Genomic DNA, 19,460 nt, shown 5'->3' on the forward strand with positions numbered 1-19,460 from the left:
GCTTGATCCCCGGATCATGACCTGAGCCAAAGGCAGACACTTAACCAACTGAGCCACCCAGGTACCCCTCTGTTAAAGATTTTAAAGGTAAAAACCAAATCTGATTAGCCCCTAATTGGTTCTTCTTCCTACTTTATAATACTTAATTTGTCCTCAGATCCTGTGGATTTGAAACCTTTGCCTGCTTCCATTCTCCCAGTCTTAGTTCAGCTTCATACCTCTTGTTTTTATGAGTTCCTCCTCTCTAGAATTCCTAGCCCATTCTCTGTTGATTCATCTTTCCAAAGCTCAAATCTGAGCATGTCCTACTGTATACATTGTACTCACTGGTGTGACTTAAAATATATTTTCAGAGTCCAACTTACCTTTTCTCTCCTACTCAGTCAACATTACCTTTTTCCTTTTCCACAGTCTGTCATTCCCACAATGGTTTGTGATGTCTCATGTCTGGGATTTTGCGGAAGCTTTCCTTTGTCTTTTCCTTTTCCTTTCCTTCTCTCCTTTGAGAGAAGCCTACCTCTCATTCATCTCAAAGGGTACTTCAAATGAAGATGTCTTAAGTCTGCCTTATCCTGTTTGCCATACATGGGGCTTTCCTTCCTTTACTGTCCTCCCATTCTCTGCACTTCTCATATATCTTACATCTCACATTTCTTTACTAAAAACACATCATACATTGAAATTACAGTTGACCTTTGAATAACATGGGTTTGAACTGTGCAGTTTCACTTATATGCAGATTTTTTTGGATGAATACAGATAGTGCTATAAATGTATTTTCCCCTTATGATTTTCTTAATAACATTTTCTCTAGCTTACTTTATTGCAAGAACACAGCATATGATACATATAACATGCAAAGTATGTGTTAATCAAAGTGCTTCCAGTCAACAGTAGGCATTAGTAGTTAAGTTTTGGGGGAGCCAAAAGTTATATGTGGATTTTTGACTGTGCATGGGGTCAGCTCCCCTAACCCCTGTGTGGTTCAAGGGTCAACTGTATTTATACACACACACACACACATCCCTGCATGTATGTCTATATACCTATATCTCTGCCTCTTTATCTAATCTATATATAGTCAGTCTTCATTATTAACATATTTCATGTGTGTGAATTCATCTATGTGGTAAAGTTTATTTTAATCCCCAAATCATTACTCACTGGGCTTTTGTGATCATTTACAGATATGCACAGATGGGTGAAAAATCTGAGTCACCCAATAGGCACATTCCCAGCTGAGGGAGAATAAGGTACTACTATAGTTTCTTGTTTCCGTTCTCATACTATAAACAAGTGTCCCTCTCAGAATATATTTAGTGCCCATTTTTCACATTTTTTGTGATTTTTCTTGATGATTTCATTGTTTAAAATGGCTTTGTAGGGTTGAAGTGCCATCTAATATCACTAAGCACAGGAAAGCTGTGTTGTGCTTTACGGAGAAAATGTAGGTGTTATAGATAAGCTGTGTGCAGGCATGAGTTATAGTGCCATTGGCCATGATTCAAATTTTATTGAATAAATATTATTAAATGAAGTTTAATAAGGTGTGTTTAAACAGAAGCACACATAAAACAAGGCTATATATTGATCATTTGTTAAAAATGTTGTGGTCAGAGGTTCATTAGAGCCTAACTCTGTATTAAACCCTAAGAGCCAGGTTCAGTATTCACTAACTCAGCATTTGTGGTGACTTGATAAAACATCATTATGACGAATAACAAGAATCAACTGTATGTGTGTGTATATATCCTTTGAGAGCAGTTGAGCCTACTCTTCGTTTTGTTTCTAGAGCCTAGTACAGTGCCTGATACATAGAAGGTACTGGATAAATATTTGAGAATTAAATGAACAAAGGCAAATAGGACATGAAGACATTTTTGTTGCAAATGAGAAATATTGCCCTGCTCGATATAAGCAAAAGTCATGTTTATTGGAAGATTAATTGACAGGTCAGAGGAGACCCAGGAGGGTCTTGAAATGAGGCATGGAAAAGTAGCAGGAGAAAATGGAGGAGAGGAAGCCCAAGGCCAGCCAATATAATGTCCCAGAAGCAGTCTGGTGAGAGCACTATGTTATGACCACCTTTGAATATGGAGCTCCGCAGTTTTCCACTTCCATCACCAGAATTTAGTGCCACCACTTACATCTTTCCTGTTCCCCAGAAATGGGATTTGCCACAATCTCTGCTGCTTTGTTTCTTTATATTGAGATTTAAGCTACCAATTGAATATGATTGAGTGCTGAGCCTGGTCAAATGCGCATATCCCAGCTGGCCTTTTTTATTTCCATAGTAGGAAGGAGGGCTGCCTTCCACTAGAACTCATTCAGGAATTTCAGAAACATTAGGAAGACACGGAGTGTTTCATGCTGGTCAGTGAAAAGAAAAATCAATACGTAACACAGAATGTTTTTATTTAAATATCATTGTATTAGTTGGGTTTTGTTTTGTTGTGTTTTTCTGAATAATACTAAATAACAAACTCTAGCACACCAGCAAGTAGTAAGCATTTATTTCTCCCTCACAGTTCTGTGGATCAGCTGGGATTCTTCAGAAATTGGATGGGGTGGGGATTGAGTTCAGATCTGGTCAATGTGTCTCTCATTCTGGTGCCAGTCACTACCTGGGGCAAAATCTCAGAATTGATGGCCCAAGCACAAAGGGCCTATCTGAATGCTGCAAGTGCACTTAAAGCTTTAGCAGTCTGCAAAGCCTACATTAGTAGGAGGCAGGACATATTCTTTGCCTACTCTGATGGAGGTACTAGAAATTCACATGACAAAGGTATTGAATGTTTAATTCTATTTTACGGAGGAAATTAATTGGAAAGGCTAAACCAGTCTACCACTGTAGTAAGAGAAGTGTTAAAACTTAGTCTAAAACAACTGAACATTGTTATTCTTAATATTATTGATATTATTTTGGTTGATAACATTGTTATATTTCTATTTTCCCAAATGGCTTCCTTTTCCATCCTAATTATAGCATGTTTTTAATGACTCTCCTGTTTTCTAGTTTCCCCTCCCTGCTAAAAGTCAAATCCAATATTAAGGACAAGGGGATTGTGTACTTTGTAATTTGTAATGGCCTAATTCCCAGTGCTTTTTCTAAAGGGTACAGGAGATATAAAAAGAACTTAGCCATACAGGCTCCAAGTAGGAGTTACAACCAAGGCTGCACATTTGAATCACCTGGGAGAGAGTTTTTAAATGCTAATACTATAGGAGTCTGCCCCATACCAATTCTATCAGACTCTCTGAGGTGAGGTTCAGGCATTTTAACAAAATCTTCAAGGATTTGTACCTACATTAAGGTTTGAGAAGCACTGCTTTAAAGTCAAATGGCTTAAGGCTGATTTGACCACCTTTGTGGGCCACACACAATGTTGCTTAACATTTCTAAGCCATTAAGTCATTTAAAAAACTAGGATAATCATAACACATAACTTACATACTTGTTCAGTGATAATCAAATGCAATAATGATTATAAATCACAGTGGGAGATACATAAGTACTCAATAAATGATATGTCTTCCTAGTACTATTATCTCAATTTTGACATTGTCTATGACCTTGGCAAATTTGAGTTTCCACCAGGGGGAATTTTTCTTTTGTAAAATGATGAGTGAGTAATTCTCTTATTTTCCTTTCAGCTATAACATTCAAAGATTTTCTGGTGTCACTTCAAAATTATTATTTCATCATTACAGAAATAGGTTATCTCTTTGCATCCACTATCATAAGAATTTAAAACAGTGAAGGAAATATATGACATCTCTTTCATTTGAGATATCTTTTGTGGTTGTTTTGGAATCTTTGTTTATGGATTTGCAATGTTTAAATGTGGTTTGACAGAATGTCAAGGAGAAAGGAGTAGCTTCCATATTCTGGGTATATTAGTGTGGGTTGTCTGGAGAAACAGAATCAATAAGGTGTGTGTGTATGTGTGTGTATACATACACACATACCCACTTAATGTGTGTATATACACATATATGTATATACACATATATGTATATATGTGTGTGTATATAAATATATATATATATATAGGGAGAGGAAGGATATTTATGATAAGGACATAAAAAATGAAGGGTATAAAAATTGGCTCATGCAGTTATGGAAGCTCAGAAGTTCCATGCTCTGCAGTCAGCAAGCAAGGAGAGCCAACCATGTAAGGTCTAGTTCTAGTCTGAAGTCCAAAGACTGGAAAAGATCAGTATCCCAGCTTTATGGTAGTAAGGCAGAGAAAAGGAATTCTCCCTTACCCTACCTTTTTGTTCTATTCAGGCTTTGAACAGGTCGTGACCACTCACAGTGGGGAAGACAATCTGCTTTACTCAGCCTACTGATTCAAATGTCAATCTCATTGGAACATCCTCCACAGACACACCCAGAATAATGATGAACCAAATACCTGTGGCCCATCAAGTTGATACTTAAAACTAGCCATCACACTATGTGACATCAGTAAATCAAATTTACTTCCTCTCTAAGTTTCTCAGTCTTCAAAAACCTGTAGAGTAACAATGGGGCACCTGGGTGGCTCAGCTCATTAAGTGGCTGCGTTCGGCTCAGGTCATGATCTTGGGGTCCTGGAATCCAGCCCCAATGTGGGGCTCCCTACTCAGGGGGGAGCATGCTTCTCCCTCTCCCACTGCCTCTACCTCTCCCCCTGTTTGTGTGCTTTCTCTCTCTGTCAAATAAATAAAATCTTAAAAACAACAACAACAACCTGTAGAGTAACACTGCTAATTTCAAGATCTATATGTTGTCTTATGTTGCAATATTTTTTTCACTTATTATCCATTTCTAAAAAAATTGCTTATTGAAAATTTTTGTCCAGGAAGGTAGTGGTTAGGCATTCTATTTTCATGATGTAGTATGGTTTCCATATTAGGTTTGTCATTCTCCATTACATCAACATGGAACAGATTACTAACATTAATTAGTAATACATTTTTTACATAGTTATTATCTTAGTATTTATTACTATGCTTACCATGTTATGAATACATGTTAGGCATACCATGTTATGAATAATCAAATATACACATTACATCTAGAATGCAAACTTCCTAATGGCAGGGACCTTATCTCTCTAATCCCCCAACCTTGTACCAAAGGCTCTTGTGAATAGTAGGCATTTATTATTCCTTAAGTGAATAGGTGCTCTTTTTAATTTTTCCAAAACTCTATGACTAAGAGGCCATCTTAATTCTCATTTCATCAGTAAGAAATTGTATCAATTCCTTATTACAGTAAAGCTGTATAATGTAATATCTCAATGGCATAAAATATGTGTTTATTTTTCATGTGCTTGCAAGGCAGCTGGGACAGTTCATCTAGGTTAGATGGGGTAGGGACAGCTCCACTCCTCACATGTTGATCATGGAACTCAGGATCAAAGAGAAGCAGCTACCTAGGATAAGATTTTCTCTTGGTGATGACAGAATGCAAGAGAGTAAGCAGAAACACTCAAGGCCTCGTCAGACCTACATTCAGAAGTGGCACGTTGACCTCCACCTACATTTCTTTGGCTAGAACCAGCTACATGGTCAAGCTCAAAGTCAAGGGCAGGAGTTATACCCTCCATCCACAATTAGGCCATAACAGTAGTGTGGATATAGGGAGAACTGGAGGGAGAATTAGAACCAGTGATTTAATCTGCCTAAGAAATTGAGGCTAAGAAAGGTCATTTGATTTATCCAAAGTCATAGAGTTAGTAGGCCCTGGGGTCAAGATTTGACTCTAAATTGCTGGCTCCATTGTTTTAAAACACTTCACTATGCTTTGGTCAAGAAGTTGTAGTTACTGCTGTTGGTAACTTGGTAAATATCATACATTTTCTCTCTCTCTTTTGCATTGCGTTTAGTACAAAAAATAAAATACAATGCATTTATCACCTTGTTGAGTATGGGGATCATACAGCTGCAAAGGATTTAATTAAAAGTTGATGATTTAATAGGCAACTTCCATCTATTGTTTACTCTGGAGGGTGAGATTCAATTTAAAATTGGGCTCCAAATTTCATTTTGGAACAGCATCCTTGTCATCGACAGGCAGAAAATGTCCCAAAGGAAGCAGACACGTCCCTGAATAGAGAGCACTGAATCAGACAGCCAAGAGCAGCTCAGAAGTTAAAACACAAAGATTTTACATAGTTTGGTTCTATGAAGGGCTAGATATTCAGTTGTAGATATATAATTGCATATTTTTTACAAATTTGTCCCATGCCAGTTGTTCTCAATGTATATATATTTCTTCAATAGAACAAAGTTTATGTTCATAATATAAAATGACTTCATTTCTACTTAATGCAGTAAAACATTGGTTAAGAAATATTGCGAAGCTAAAATCCTTTGTAATTTTTTTTTGTCAACTACAGGTTGATAATGAGAAAGAAAGACTGGACCATTATTTAGGGTTAAAATCTCAGAATAGCATGAGGTTAGAACCTTGAGTTGATGTGGGAAATGTTCTTGTCTTTGAAGATGCTGTTAGTATTTCACTTAGCAGTACATATACTTTATGGCAAATGCCCTCTGATTCATTGTCTGATACTGGTACACATTCATGAAATTGTTATTCCAGCTGCCGGGTCTGACTGAAACTAGAGACCGTTAACAACTCCTAGTAGGTGATTCTGGACCTCCTTTCTCACCATGAATGTCCTTAAATTATAGAGGGTTTGAGTATTGGGATAGAATTTATCAACATATGCTTCTTCTCAAAAAGCAAAAATCTCATTAAATGTACGAAATTTGTTTGCATCAGTGTTTCATTTGTAGGTGTATATTTACATACATAGCTACATTTTTAGGTATATGGGTAGAGTACTACCACTACTTTAAAATTAGGACTTTATTTTCTCTGTAATTTAGTTTTAGCAAGTGTTTTTTTTTTTATAGATTTTATTTATTTGAGAGAGAGAGAGAGAGAGAGCTCATTAGCATGCGCACAAGTGGTGGGGGGGTGGACGGGGGAGAAGCAGACTCCCCGCTGAGCAGGGACCTAGAAGCTGGGCTCATGCCAGGACTCTGGGATCATGATCTGAACCTAAGGCAGATGCTTTAACTGACTAAGCCACCCAGGTGCCCCTAGTTTTGGCAAGTATTAAAATCAATAAGGAACAAGTTGATTTTCTACAAACCTGAAACATAATTGTTCCCTGACAGTACCAGGGAAATGTAATATTATGCTAGATGCCAACCAGATTGTCATACCAGGGTATATTCATTTCTGAAGGCTGCATGACCACTCAGGATGGCCATGATTTGCCTCTGCTGACTGACATCTATCATAATGAAAAGTGTTCTATGGGCCAGATCATTGCTGGCAAGGATGAAAATCCTGTTTCCATCTTTCTATTAAGATTTAAAATCTCTAAATTTCCATCATTAGAGTGAACACTTTTAAATCTCTCCAAATAAAGAGTCTCTGAGTACGTAAAATCAGAGAATCAGAAAGAGCTCTGTGATGTTGTCATTACTGAACTGGTTTTAAATTGGTATGGCACTGTTCTTAAAACTTCTGTAGTTGTTTCAAGTGTTGGGGTCTACAATTTGAGTTTGACACAGGAGCCTCAAGGCCTCCTATTGTGACTACCTCTCAAAATAGCCGAGGCAGCCTTTCAAAGCAGCCAGTTTTGCTTTCTCTTAAAAAATACAAAAGACTCCTACTCTCACAAAAGGAATACTAATCAAGCCAATAGCTATAAAAATGTCCAGAAAGAACATATAAATAAAAATGCAGAATGATCAGTGAGGCCAAATAATCCTGGATTCAATACTTGATTCTGCCGCTTACAAGCGGTGGACCCTTGGGCACTTTCAGTGTTTAGTTCCTCTTCTATTAAATGCATTGTGAATTCCATAAGTTCACATTTATTGCACACTTTCTATACTGGGCTGTGTGCAGAGTAAATTGTAGGCATTATGTTGTTTATTCCGGGCAGTAATCCTATAGGGTAGGCATTGCTACTTTCCTCACTGTTTATATGAAGAAACTGGCTTACAGAAGTTAAATAAGGTAGGATATAGCAGAGCAGTAAAAACATGACAGTGCCTAGTATAATAATTGGTTCATAGTAGCTCAATACATACTAATTTCAGAGACTGACTTCTGTTTTTCCACTCCTTAAAATTCTTCCTAATCTCATATTAATGTCAATCAGTCCGGATCTTGTAAAACTGTTCTTCCTCAGTTAATTCACTTGTGCTTGTGGACTTTACTATTCCAGCTACTTTCAGTTCTGAAGTGTCAGATAAAAATTGCAACACTAGCTACCCTGCACATTCAGATATTTATTGATCACTTAGGTATACCTATGTAAGGAAAACTCAGTGGTGCAAAAGTCAGTTGAGATCTTTGCTTTCATAGAAATTCCAGCAGGGAAAATAAAAAATAAAGAAAAGTGGGTAATGAGTAAAATAAGCAAGACCAAGGGAAGTAACGGGGAGAGTGCTACCATAGATATGTAGTCAGGGAAGACCTCTCTTCAGGGTTGTGTTAATATGTAGTCAGGGAAGACCTCTCTTCAGGGTTGTGTTAATATGTAGTCAGGGAAGACCTCTCTTCGGTGTTGTGTTAATTTGCTAGAGTTGCATAAAAAGCACAAGTGAGTGAAAATGAGAATTTATCATGATTCTGGAGGCTAGAAGTCCAAGATCAAGGTGTGGAGGGTTGATTTCTTTTCAGGATTGTGAGGGAAAACCTGTTCCATGCCTCTTAACTAGCTTCTGGTAGCCTCAGGCATTCCTTGGCTTGTAGATAGCATTCTTCCTGTATCTTCATGTTATCTTCCCTCTAAGCATGTCTCTGGTTCAAATTTCCCCCTTTTTATAAAGACTCAGTCATATTATATTAGGACGCACCCTAATGACCTCCTCTTAACTTGACCATCCATCCACAAAAATCTAATTTTCGAATAGGGTCAAATTCACAGCTACTGGAAGTTAGAACATCAACGTACTTTGGGGGACGGGGGAGACAGCCTGACCCATAACAGGGGGTGAGATTTAAAGTATGTGCCAAGGGGGTAAATAACTGAACATTGAGTGGGGAACCTGCCTGGTAGAAGAAGCATAAGAAGAGAATTCTCAATATTCACCAAAAATATGTAGTAAAATGATCCCAGACCACTAATGATAACCCAAACTCAAAATTTTATCTACTCATTTACACATTAACTATGGTTATTTTGACTTCACAATGGCAGACTTAAGTAGTTGTGAAAGAGACCATATGGCCCACAAACCTGAAAATATTTGCTGTCTCGTGTGTGTGTATGTGTGTGTGTGTGTGTGTGTGTGTGTGTGTGTGTGGTGTGTATTGCTGGCTCCTGCTAAATTTGGCCATTTACAAATAATATAAATGAACCCTGCAAACATAATCTTAGGCAGAAAAAGTCAAACACTGAGACTAGATATAGATAATATATGATCCCTTTTATATAAAATAAGTAAAGTAGTGGGTGTTGGTGTAATGCCTGGAAAGGAGGTATTGATAAGGGGGCAAGGGGAAGGGAGGGGGTAGTTCTGGGATGCCAGTATTGAATTCTATTTCTTTAGCCCGGTGCTGGTTACGGGGCGGGTGGGGGAGACATGCTCAGTTTCATTTTGTGAAAATTCATGTAGAGTGACAGTGAATACTCAATTTTCTGTCTATATAGTAAAAAGTATTAAAAAAATGAATCCATGTTAAAATAAAGATTGCAAACTTTCCGTATTCCTAAAACTAAAAAGAGACTGCCCAGGTTATTTGAAACTTCAGCTATATTAAATTGAGACACTAATTTGTGATTGCTTTATTCTACCCAGGGCTGAATTAAAGGACTTTCTGCAATGATCAATGTGCTCTATTCTATGCTGTCCAGTTCAGTAGCCAGTAGCCATGTGTGTCTGTTAAACAACTCAAATGTCATTAAAGCGACTGAGCAAATGAAGTTTTTACTTTAATTAGTCCTTTAATTAGTTTAATTTTACTTAGTTTTATATTCAGTTGGTTTAATTTCGCTGCATGTGGACCGTGGCTAGAGTGTGGAAGGGCGCAGCGTCTCTACTGTATGACACAACTCTTGTTACCATCGTTCTTCCTCTCCACCCTGATCCATCCCGATGTCCCTACTCAGGCTCATGCTGTGTAGCATCTAGAAAAATAAAAATCTCCATTTCCATCCTAGTCCAAATAAGTGTTCACCTAATGCTTGAAATCTAAAATTGCTTTTCTTATTTGTACAAGTTCTATTTTGGTATAGTATAAACTGAATGGCTGGGAAAGAGTGTAGATTTAATGGCTCTGCAGGTTTATTAGCTGACACACTTGACTTTGAGATTGTCTTGCCTATTATGACTTTATGAAGCTTTTTAATAGGATGTTGTTTTAATGTTGTGTGCCTGAAAAGATATAGGAAATAGAAAAAAAAATTACTTTCCAAATCAGTTGTGCCCCCAACCGCTGTAGTGTTAATTTGAGGCATCTTCTCCCTGGTACTAAGAAAATAATAGACAGTGTATATTGAAAATAAAGTTATGGTGCTCAGAAAGGCAAAAGCAATTGAAAATTCTAAGCTTTAAATGGGTAATATACCTCAAACCCACCTTTCAGGGACATGTTTTGGGTATTTTAATGACATTTTTAGATGTTTCATATTTTCAAAACACATGCAGTAATCATAAAAATAGTTCATTCAAACATCATTTCTGATATAGACACACATTTATAAAAGCAAGGAAACAGCTATTCAAATTTGGAAGAGCTATGATAATCATGTTATTATGAGGGTTTACTACTTACTTTGAAGTTGTCACTGTAAAGATACATTGCTGATTTTGTAGTTTTTATTAAATATATAAACTTTAGAGTAATCTAATAAATTATCGTTTGCCTGGAATCCAAACAAACAATACTCAAATGAAATCACCTTTGGAACATTGTCTTTTGTTTGTCAAATTAAAAACAAAATGACAAAAAAAAGCTAACCATTACCATGAGTATATTGAAATAATTAACTCTTTGCAATATCATGGTGCTTTATAAACTTGTAAAACATGCAGTGAAATATAGCAATTGGTTTGGCGGTTTTCTTCTGGTACTCTCCATTATTTAAATGTGCTATAAGAAAGGAAGATTAAAATGTTGCTATGTAAAGTTTCAGTTATAGATGTATTTTATTTTGCTTAAGTTTTTAAAAATCAGCCATTCCTGTTTGGCGATGCTCATCATACCTAAGAACTGTGTGTTTTGTTGAATTAATTGCCATCTCTTGAGCATCATGCCCCAAAAGGAATGTGGTGGGGAGTGTGTATGCATTCACTTGGAAATCACATGAATGTATGTATGGTTTTACGTACATGGTGAATACTCTTTGTATTTTTACATATGGTGGGAGAAAATGATGAATGGTCTGTCTCCAGAAATTCTGATAATGCTTATCTGTAGATGGAGAAGGGCTTCCCAGATGAATGGAAGCATTTTCTAATATCAGCTTCAAATTCTCTGTCTGCATCTTCAAGCAAGCACACTTAGGTAGAAGAGATTAGATGCAATTGGACCCCATTATGTAGTCCACTAGTGATGCAAAATGGGTTAGTGGTATACTTCATTTTTTCTTTTGTGACCAATCAACTATTATAAACTGTTCGAAGAATGGTGGTGAATTTCTTATCTGTCAAATATGTATCAGAGTCCAGGGATGGTAAGAATATGCATGCATTGGTAAGCCAGTTACAACACTGATTTTTTTTTTAACACATAGATTCCTATATTTTCCTAGTACCATCAGAGAACACACGGTGATGCTATATAACGTGGTGATCCCTAGTTTACTCCCTTTAATTGGAAGTGTCAAAATAAAATGGCAACGGTCATACCTTTGTTATATAATCCAGTATTTTTTCTTATTTTAGCAGTCTGTTTCATTCAAGCATTTGGACATATGTTAAGACCTTTAACCCAAATAAGTCAGTGAATTAAAACTTTAGGAAGATTCATTTGGGATGAGATCATTAAGAATGGGGAATTGAAATGTTCCATAAGGCAACATACTGAGAACTTGCCATCTTCTGTAGCGAGCCATGTCTACTTTGTTTTCTGTATAAGCTAGTCAGAAACAGGGATGTTTTTCAGAACTGTTCCTTTCAGAGAGCAGAATTCCAAGCTTTCTTCTCTGATAGTGTCTTCACTTGGACTACTTCATACACTCCTTCCCCCTGGAATGGTTTGCCCTCTTCCCCTCACTTCAAATTTTATCCACACCTCCATCACAAGTGAATCCTGCTGAAGGTGTTTTGTGGTCATTTACCTTCTTGATCTCTTACTTGTATCATACATTTGGGGCATATAATCTATTTTGTGAATTATAGTGGGTCAAGTTATTCTAGAAAAATAAGATTTCTCTTATATACTAAATCATGAAGTCTATTGAGATCTGAATATTGAAAGTGAATTTTACCTGATATGCATATAAATTATCTGTTATTTTTTTTTGCTAATCTCTATTTTATTTTTGCTAGTCCCTATATTTGCCCAAGAAGCTAAGTATGATCATACAGTATTTATTTGTCCCTTTTCATAGCACCTGAACAGTGCTTGGATCATAGTAGCAATAAGTAAAAGTTCACAGTTAGTAATATTTCCATGGAGAGAAACGTAAGTAGAATATTAGCATAAAAATGTCTCCAGGCTTAATCTGTGAGAAGCCACTGAAGCTAGCTTGACCCTGTGGGGAAATCTATGGCAAATTTGAAGTATTTGCACTGTGCAGAAAAGCCTTAGTCCTCTTCTGCCGAATGGAGTGGTGAATTACTTACATAACCATCACATAACAATTTATTGACTTCAAGATTGTAAAGTACCCTATTAATGTTTTAAGCATTTCCCTTTATTTTAACACAAGTAAATTATTTAGGCAATGTTAAAATGTTTTATGCTTTGACTAACGAGTAGAGAAAGTGTATATCATATCTTATTTTAATTGGCTGTTTACCTTATCCTGTGAAAAATCATACATTTATTATTTCAGACATAATTAACCATGCATATACTCCCTGATGGATCTGTATGCCATTTGCACATGCAATATAGTCATTAAGACACATATTTGTGCAGATAATTGTTACATAGAAAAATGTCACTCTTTCTTTGACAAGGAGCTACATTTCCACCTAGAGGCAAAGCCAAATTTTTACCATATCTCTTTCCTCCATGTCATCCTCTTGGTGCTGTCTAAACAAGCCCTGTTACCAGTTTCTTAACACCTTATGCTCTCAGTCAACAGATCCTGCAGGTATAAAATAGACCACCACAACCACAAGTTCATAGCAATAAACAAGTACCTCCTCAGTCAGGCTTTCTCTTTCAGAATTGTATGGACTCTCCTGGAATGGATTGACTCTAAAGCAATATCCCCATGTACCATCCTCATTATTTATCTAATCCATCCCATCACCTAAAGGAATGCCCTTTGATAAAGTGGACCTTGACTGTGGCAGAAGTTAGGACTATTTCTCAGAGTTATTTTAGTAGAGTATAAAATGAAAGGACACTTAGAACTTCTTTTAATACCTGTGTAGCACGTGAAGGTTTTATTTAGTTTATATATTCTTCACAAAATCATGAAATAGGCAGAAAATTTCTGTTTTCTGAAATACTCAGGCCAAAACCAGGTGTTCTAATGCCACTGTCTAGCTCTTAGGAAAATAAAACCAGAAAATGAATCAATTTCACCACTAAAGAGCTCTAAAGAAAAGTATTCTGCAATCTCCTGAAGACACCTAATGAAAGAGGTTTCTTTCCTAGGGATCCTCAGACTAGTTTCCCAAATTCAGAAGTGAATTAAAATAAGGATAATTTATATATATTCTTTTTTTTTCTTAGATGAAAAATGCCTCTCTCTTGCCATAAAATACGTAATACTCCATTAAGCTATTGTAGTTAAATTTCAAATGCCCAGGGTAAGCAACATAAATGTAAGCTGGTTGGGTATAATATAATAGAGAGTGCTGACATTTATAGTAAACTAGAGAAAACAAGTCTCATGAAAAAATTTTCACAGTTAAATTTCTTTTTTTTAAGACAACCATTCATGCATTTTATTTATTTTTTAATTCAATTAATTAACATATAGTGTATTATTAGTTTCAGAGTTAGAGTTCAGTGATTCATCAATTGTAAATAATAACCCAGTGCTCGTTACATCACATACCCTCTTTAATGCCCATCACCCTGTTACCGTTAAATTAAAAAAAAAAAAAAAACACTGTACAATTGTACTCCTTGTTATTTATCCAAATAAGTTGCAAATTTATGTCTAAATAAAACCTGCCCTCAGATATTTATAGCAGCTTTATTTATAATTGCCAGAATTTGGAAGCAACCAAGATGTCTTTAGTATGTGAATGGATAAATAAAATATTGTACATCCAGACAATGGAGTATTATTCAGTGCTAAAAAAAAAGGGCTATAAGATATGAAAAGACTTGAAGGAATCCTAAATGCATATTTGTGAGTGAAAGAAGTCAATCTGAAAAGGCCAAATACTATATGTTTCTAACTATATGACATTCTACATAAGGTAAATCTATGTAGACAGAAAAAAATCAGTAATTGCCATGGATTAGGGGAGAGGGAAGGAAGAATAGGCAGAGCACAAAGTATTTTTAGGGCAGGGAAACTATTTTGTGTGATACTGTTGTGGTAGATATATGTCATTAGAAATTTGTTAAAACCCAAAGAAAGTAAACCCTAAAGTAAACTACGGACTTTGGATGATTCTGGTGTGTCAATGTAGTTTTGTCATTTGGAAAAAATGTTCCACTCTGGTCAAGGATGTTGGTAGGGGGAGAGGCTATGTATGTGGGGGGACAGGGAGTATTTGGGAATTTGCTCTAATTTCTGATCTCTTTTGCTGTGGACCTAAAATCCTCTAAAATGTAAAGTCTATTTAAGAGTTAAAAAAAAGAATCAAAACAAAATAGAGAGCCACCAAAGAGAATCTGCAAACTCTCTGGCTTTCAACCACTAGCTGAAATCTAAATGAAGATTGCTTTCTGTTTTACCTCAGGATAGAAGAATCTTTCTCTTACTTCTTGTAGTTAATATGTGTAAAATTATTAAAGAAATATTTTATAGAATTTTAAAAACAATTTATAGGTAAAGTTACCAGTTGGGAGTATACTAAGTGACTTTGAAAACTATAGTCATATATCTTTTTTAAATGAGGTTACCATAGATCAACATATATTTGCATATTCTCACTTTTAATTTAAACTCCTTTCTGTGTGTTCTTATGTCACCTTCATCATCTTTGATTTATTTGTTTTTTTCTTTTTAATTGATTAGTTTGGTCTGGAGATCATCTTCTTCTACCACTTATATGCATATTATATTGGATCCCTTTATCCAAAATCCAGCTCTTAGATTTAACAATACTATTTATCATTTTTAAAAAAATGTTAGTTTTTGGCTTTCTCTTTATTGTTTTCTTTATTTTCTTTTTTTAAAAGATTTATTTATTTGAGAGAGAGAGTGTGCACTTCTGCCTGCACAAATAGGGGGAGGGGCAGAGGGAGAGAATCTTCAAGCAGGCTCCCTGCTGAGTGCAGAGCCAGATGAGGGCTAGATCTTAGGACCCATAAGATCATAACCTGAGCCAAAACCAAGAGCTGTATGACCAACCTACTGAGCCACCTGACACCTCTGTTTTCTTCTTTGTTTTAATTTTGTTTTCTTATTGTTTTTCTTTCCTTTTTTTTTTTAAGATTTTATTTATTTATTTGTCAGAGTGCACAAGCACGGGGAGTGGCAGGCAAAGGAAGAAGCAGGCTCCCTGCTGAGTGAGGAGCCCTATGTGGGACTCAGTCCCAGGACCCCGGGATCAGGACCTGAGCCGAAGGCAGATGTTTAACCAACTTAGCCACTCAGGCACCCCTTATTGTTTTTTTCTTAAGCGGAATTCTTTATTTTTCATTCCTTTAACAATGAAAAAAATATAAATCTAGAAGTAGTTCTCTGAATATAATTTTGGCTGCTGCCCCTATATTTTGATAATTATTGCTGTCAATATTACTGTCTTTAATGATTATAATATTTAAATTTGGAACCATTTTTGTATCCTCAGTCACTTGCAGAAAGTTTATAACTTTGTAACTTTTGAGAAAATGTTTGATGAATGGAGAAATTTCCAGTTTAGTTATTGTATAAGTTCATATATAGACTTCCCAGACATAGATGTTTCAAATAAAAATAAATAAATGAAAATATTTGATGCCAGTGGGGAAGAGGATTTTTTTTTGCTTTTTTAAACTACAAAAAAATTTTAAAGCAGTTAAATAATTTAATATCCATTAATTCCCCATATTTATTAAATCATATATTCAATACTTCTTAAGAAAGTACTTGCCATATAACAAGAATATAAATCAATAGGAAGCCATTTACTTTTATAATATCTTATATGGAAACTACCACCTAAATAGAAACTTCCTCTTAGTACCTCCTATTTTACCTTGCAAGAAATTCTGTTTTTAATAGTAAATCTAAAAATATATATATTTTAAATGTTTCTGAACATAAAATACATGAATCTGAAATTGTTAATTTTTGCAGGTGAATGGTAAGAAAATTGATGAGAGCTTTACCAGTGTGTACCTGGGCAGCAAAAATGAGCAAAGAAAGAGACAAAGTAGGGGCCAGGTGATGGGGAGAAGAGCTAACAGAAACTCACATGAAGAGAGCTGGTCTTTAATGGTCTCTGTTTTAAATGCACCCTCAGATCTTATCACATTTTATGGACCCTGAAATTCTAATGTGAGGACATCTGTTTAACAGCTAATGAATCAAACAAATGATTCCCAGAGGGCTCTAAAAGCTCAAAGTTTGCCTTGCGATTTGGGTTAAATGATTTTAAGTAGATTTGTTATCTAAATGTAAGCACCTGTAAGAAGGCATGACTACTTGCATTTTGGGGGGACATTTTTGCTCTCATGGCCCCATGACCAAATTCTGTCTTCACCTCAAAGCCAACTGGACACTGGGACAACTGTAGAAAGAAAGCAGAACAGTTTTTGTTTTGTTTTGTTTTGTTTTGTTTTAAAGCAGAACAGTTTTTACAATAATAATTTCCAGGGGCTTTCTTCTACTCATTGGTTAGTGAACATTTTCTACAAGGGACTAAATAAAAGTTATTGTCAGTTTTGCAGGTCATATGGTCTCTACCACAACTACTCAGCTTTGCCTCCTACCATGAAAGCAGTCACAGACAATATGTAAACAAATAATAGCAGGTATGTTTCAATAAAAAAAAATTATTAAAAAAAAACCTGGCAACAGGCTGGATATGACCTATTTTTTTCCCTAGTTTTAACACTGAAGTTATTCAAGCATGTTAAAGCATTCTTTCTAAGATGTTTCAAGTAATTTATACAGTCCATCAGTGTTTATTTGGTCATTTTTGCTACCAATTATTTCCCACAAAAAATTGCATAATTATGTCTGTCTTAGCAAATTTCACATGTTTTTAAGGTAAATATGTGTGCCTTTGCAACCTGTAACTATACTGGAAGCTCTGGATTGTTTTTAAACTCCCTCCCTGTCATTATCTTAGCTTCTTTATCTCTGTAAACAAAGATTGTAGTTCCTTCCCACAGTAAATAAATCTTAGTACAAGCACTAAACTCAGAGTGCATTGGTTCAAATACAAACTCCATCACTTATAAGCTGTGAGTTTAGGCAAGATGCTTATCTCTCCATGCCTCAGTTTTCTGCAGTGAAAACTGGTAATCATGATAATATGCTTCACAGTGTTGTCACAGGCTTAACTGTGATAATACCTAAAGTTCTTGTAACAGTACCAGGGCACATAGTAAGTACTTGATAAATATTAGATATTACTCTTCTTATTAATTAAAACATTTAGTTTATATAGTGCAGGACAAATATTGCACATATAAGTCAGTTTCTTTCCCCAGTTAAAAAAAATCCATAGAAAGGAAATAAAAGATATCAATTAATTCATGGAACAAACATTTATTTTCTCACTTTAACTTTTTCTCCTATGATAGGAAGTCATTGGCTCCTGTGGATAATAACTTGAGCCCTTGGCTGAGAGTACGAGCCTGCCATTCCTGACAGCCTGCCCTACAGATTTCTCACTTTCTTAGTCAGGGTCCACCAGCCCACAAGCCAGTTGACTGCAGCAATGTATCTCCTCCTTGTTCTGCTTCTCCAATAGAACTCTGCCTGATTTGTGATTCACTGAGGACTTAGATGTACCCGTCTGGAGTTAGAGGAAGGGTCTTGGTTAGACACAGAATTTGAGACTCATGGGCATGTAGATGTTAAACATAGACCTTGAGAATGGATGCAATTTCCTGTGCAATGAGTAGAGATATGAAAAAATAAAAAGACGGAGGATGGAGCTGTGGCGGCCGGGGGCTGCTGAGAGGTTGAAATGAAAAAGAAGAATAAAGGAAGGAGTCTGAAGATTAGCCAGAGACATGGTGAAAGTGAGTCTAGAGGAAGTCAAGTCCTAGAAGCCAAATGAAAAAGTTGTTTTAAAGAGGAAGGACTTAAGAAGTAAGGGTATGGCATGAACAGGGGGAAGCAAAAGAAAGCAAGAAAGTATGTGGCTGTGAAGTGAACACTTAAGTCTCTGAAATCAGAGGCTTAAAGAGAAGGAAACATTAAAACCTAAAAAGAGAGAAAAGAAAGATCTCAGTCCACTCAAGGAAGAAGTCCCCCAGTATCCTTCCTGCTTATTCTTCCAATATAACACGCAGCTGAGCCCACCTGACCACATCCTGGTCGATATCAACTTTATCCACTTTTCCACTGAACACAAACTTGCCTTAGTCCAGTCAGTGATGGGCCATCCATATGCCACGTGTATCCTTGCAGAAATGACTGTGTATTGGCTGTCATTGAGAAATGAGAGCAGAAGTATCATGTGGCTCTAAGGATTGCCAAGGATCCAAGATTTGAGCAATTACTGTCAACACACAAAAAACAAATGCAAAGGACTGCTTAGTACAGAGAGTAACTCAGCACAGGTGTTATCATGTGGCCACCAAGACCCTAAAGGAAGGATCCGGAAGATCCCTGGAGTTCTCACCATATACGTTTCTAGCCAGAGGTACAACACGGAGCAGATACCAGATGATTCTGGAGCCCCTCAGTTCTAATCCTTAGAAGATAGAGAGTTCCTCTGCCTTTATCAGCTTGTTCTGTTGCCCGTTCATAGAGCAGTACATGATAGCATGAATTATTCCACTTACCCATTTGCTCTGTTATGAGCTAGCTGAGTATGGTTAGATACACCCGGTTTTGGATGTTGTTTTGAAATTGATATTTTGTATCATTTTAAACTTTATTGTATCTTTTTATAAATCAGATGATTGCTCACATAAAAATAAATAAGACTGATAACCTGAAGAATGAGAAAATAATAAATGGTAAAGT

At 36.1% G+C, this 19,460-nt stretch overlaps 1 pseudogene; it reads left to right on the forward strand.

Moving 5' to 3' along the window:
• Window positions 1–18,591: 18,591 nt before the first annotated feature.
• On the forward strand, window positions 18,592–19,183 carry LOC112833769 (rRNA-processing protein FCF1 homolog pseudogene; annotated as a pseudogene).
• Window positions 19,184–19,460: the final 277 nt, after the last annotated feature.

This window comes from Callorhinus ursinus, unplaced genomic scaffold (assembly GCF_003265705.2).
Source record: "Callorhinus ursinus isolate GAN/ISIS: 27379988/994484 unplaced genomic scaffold, GSC_fseal_2.0 scaffold15, whole genome shotgun sequence".
NCBI lineage: Eukaryota > Metazoa > Chordata > Mammalia > Carnivora > Otariidae > Callorhinus > Callorhinus ursinus.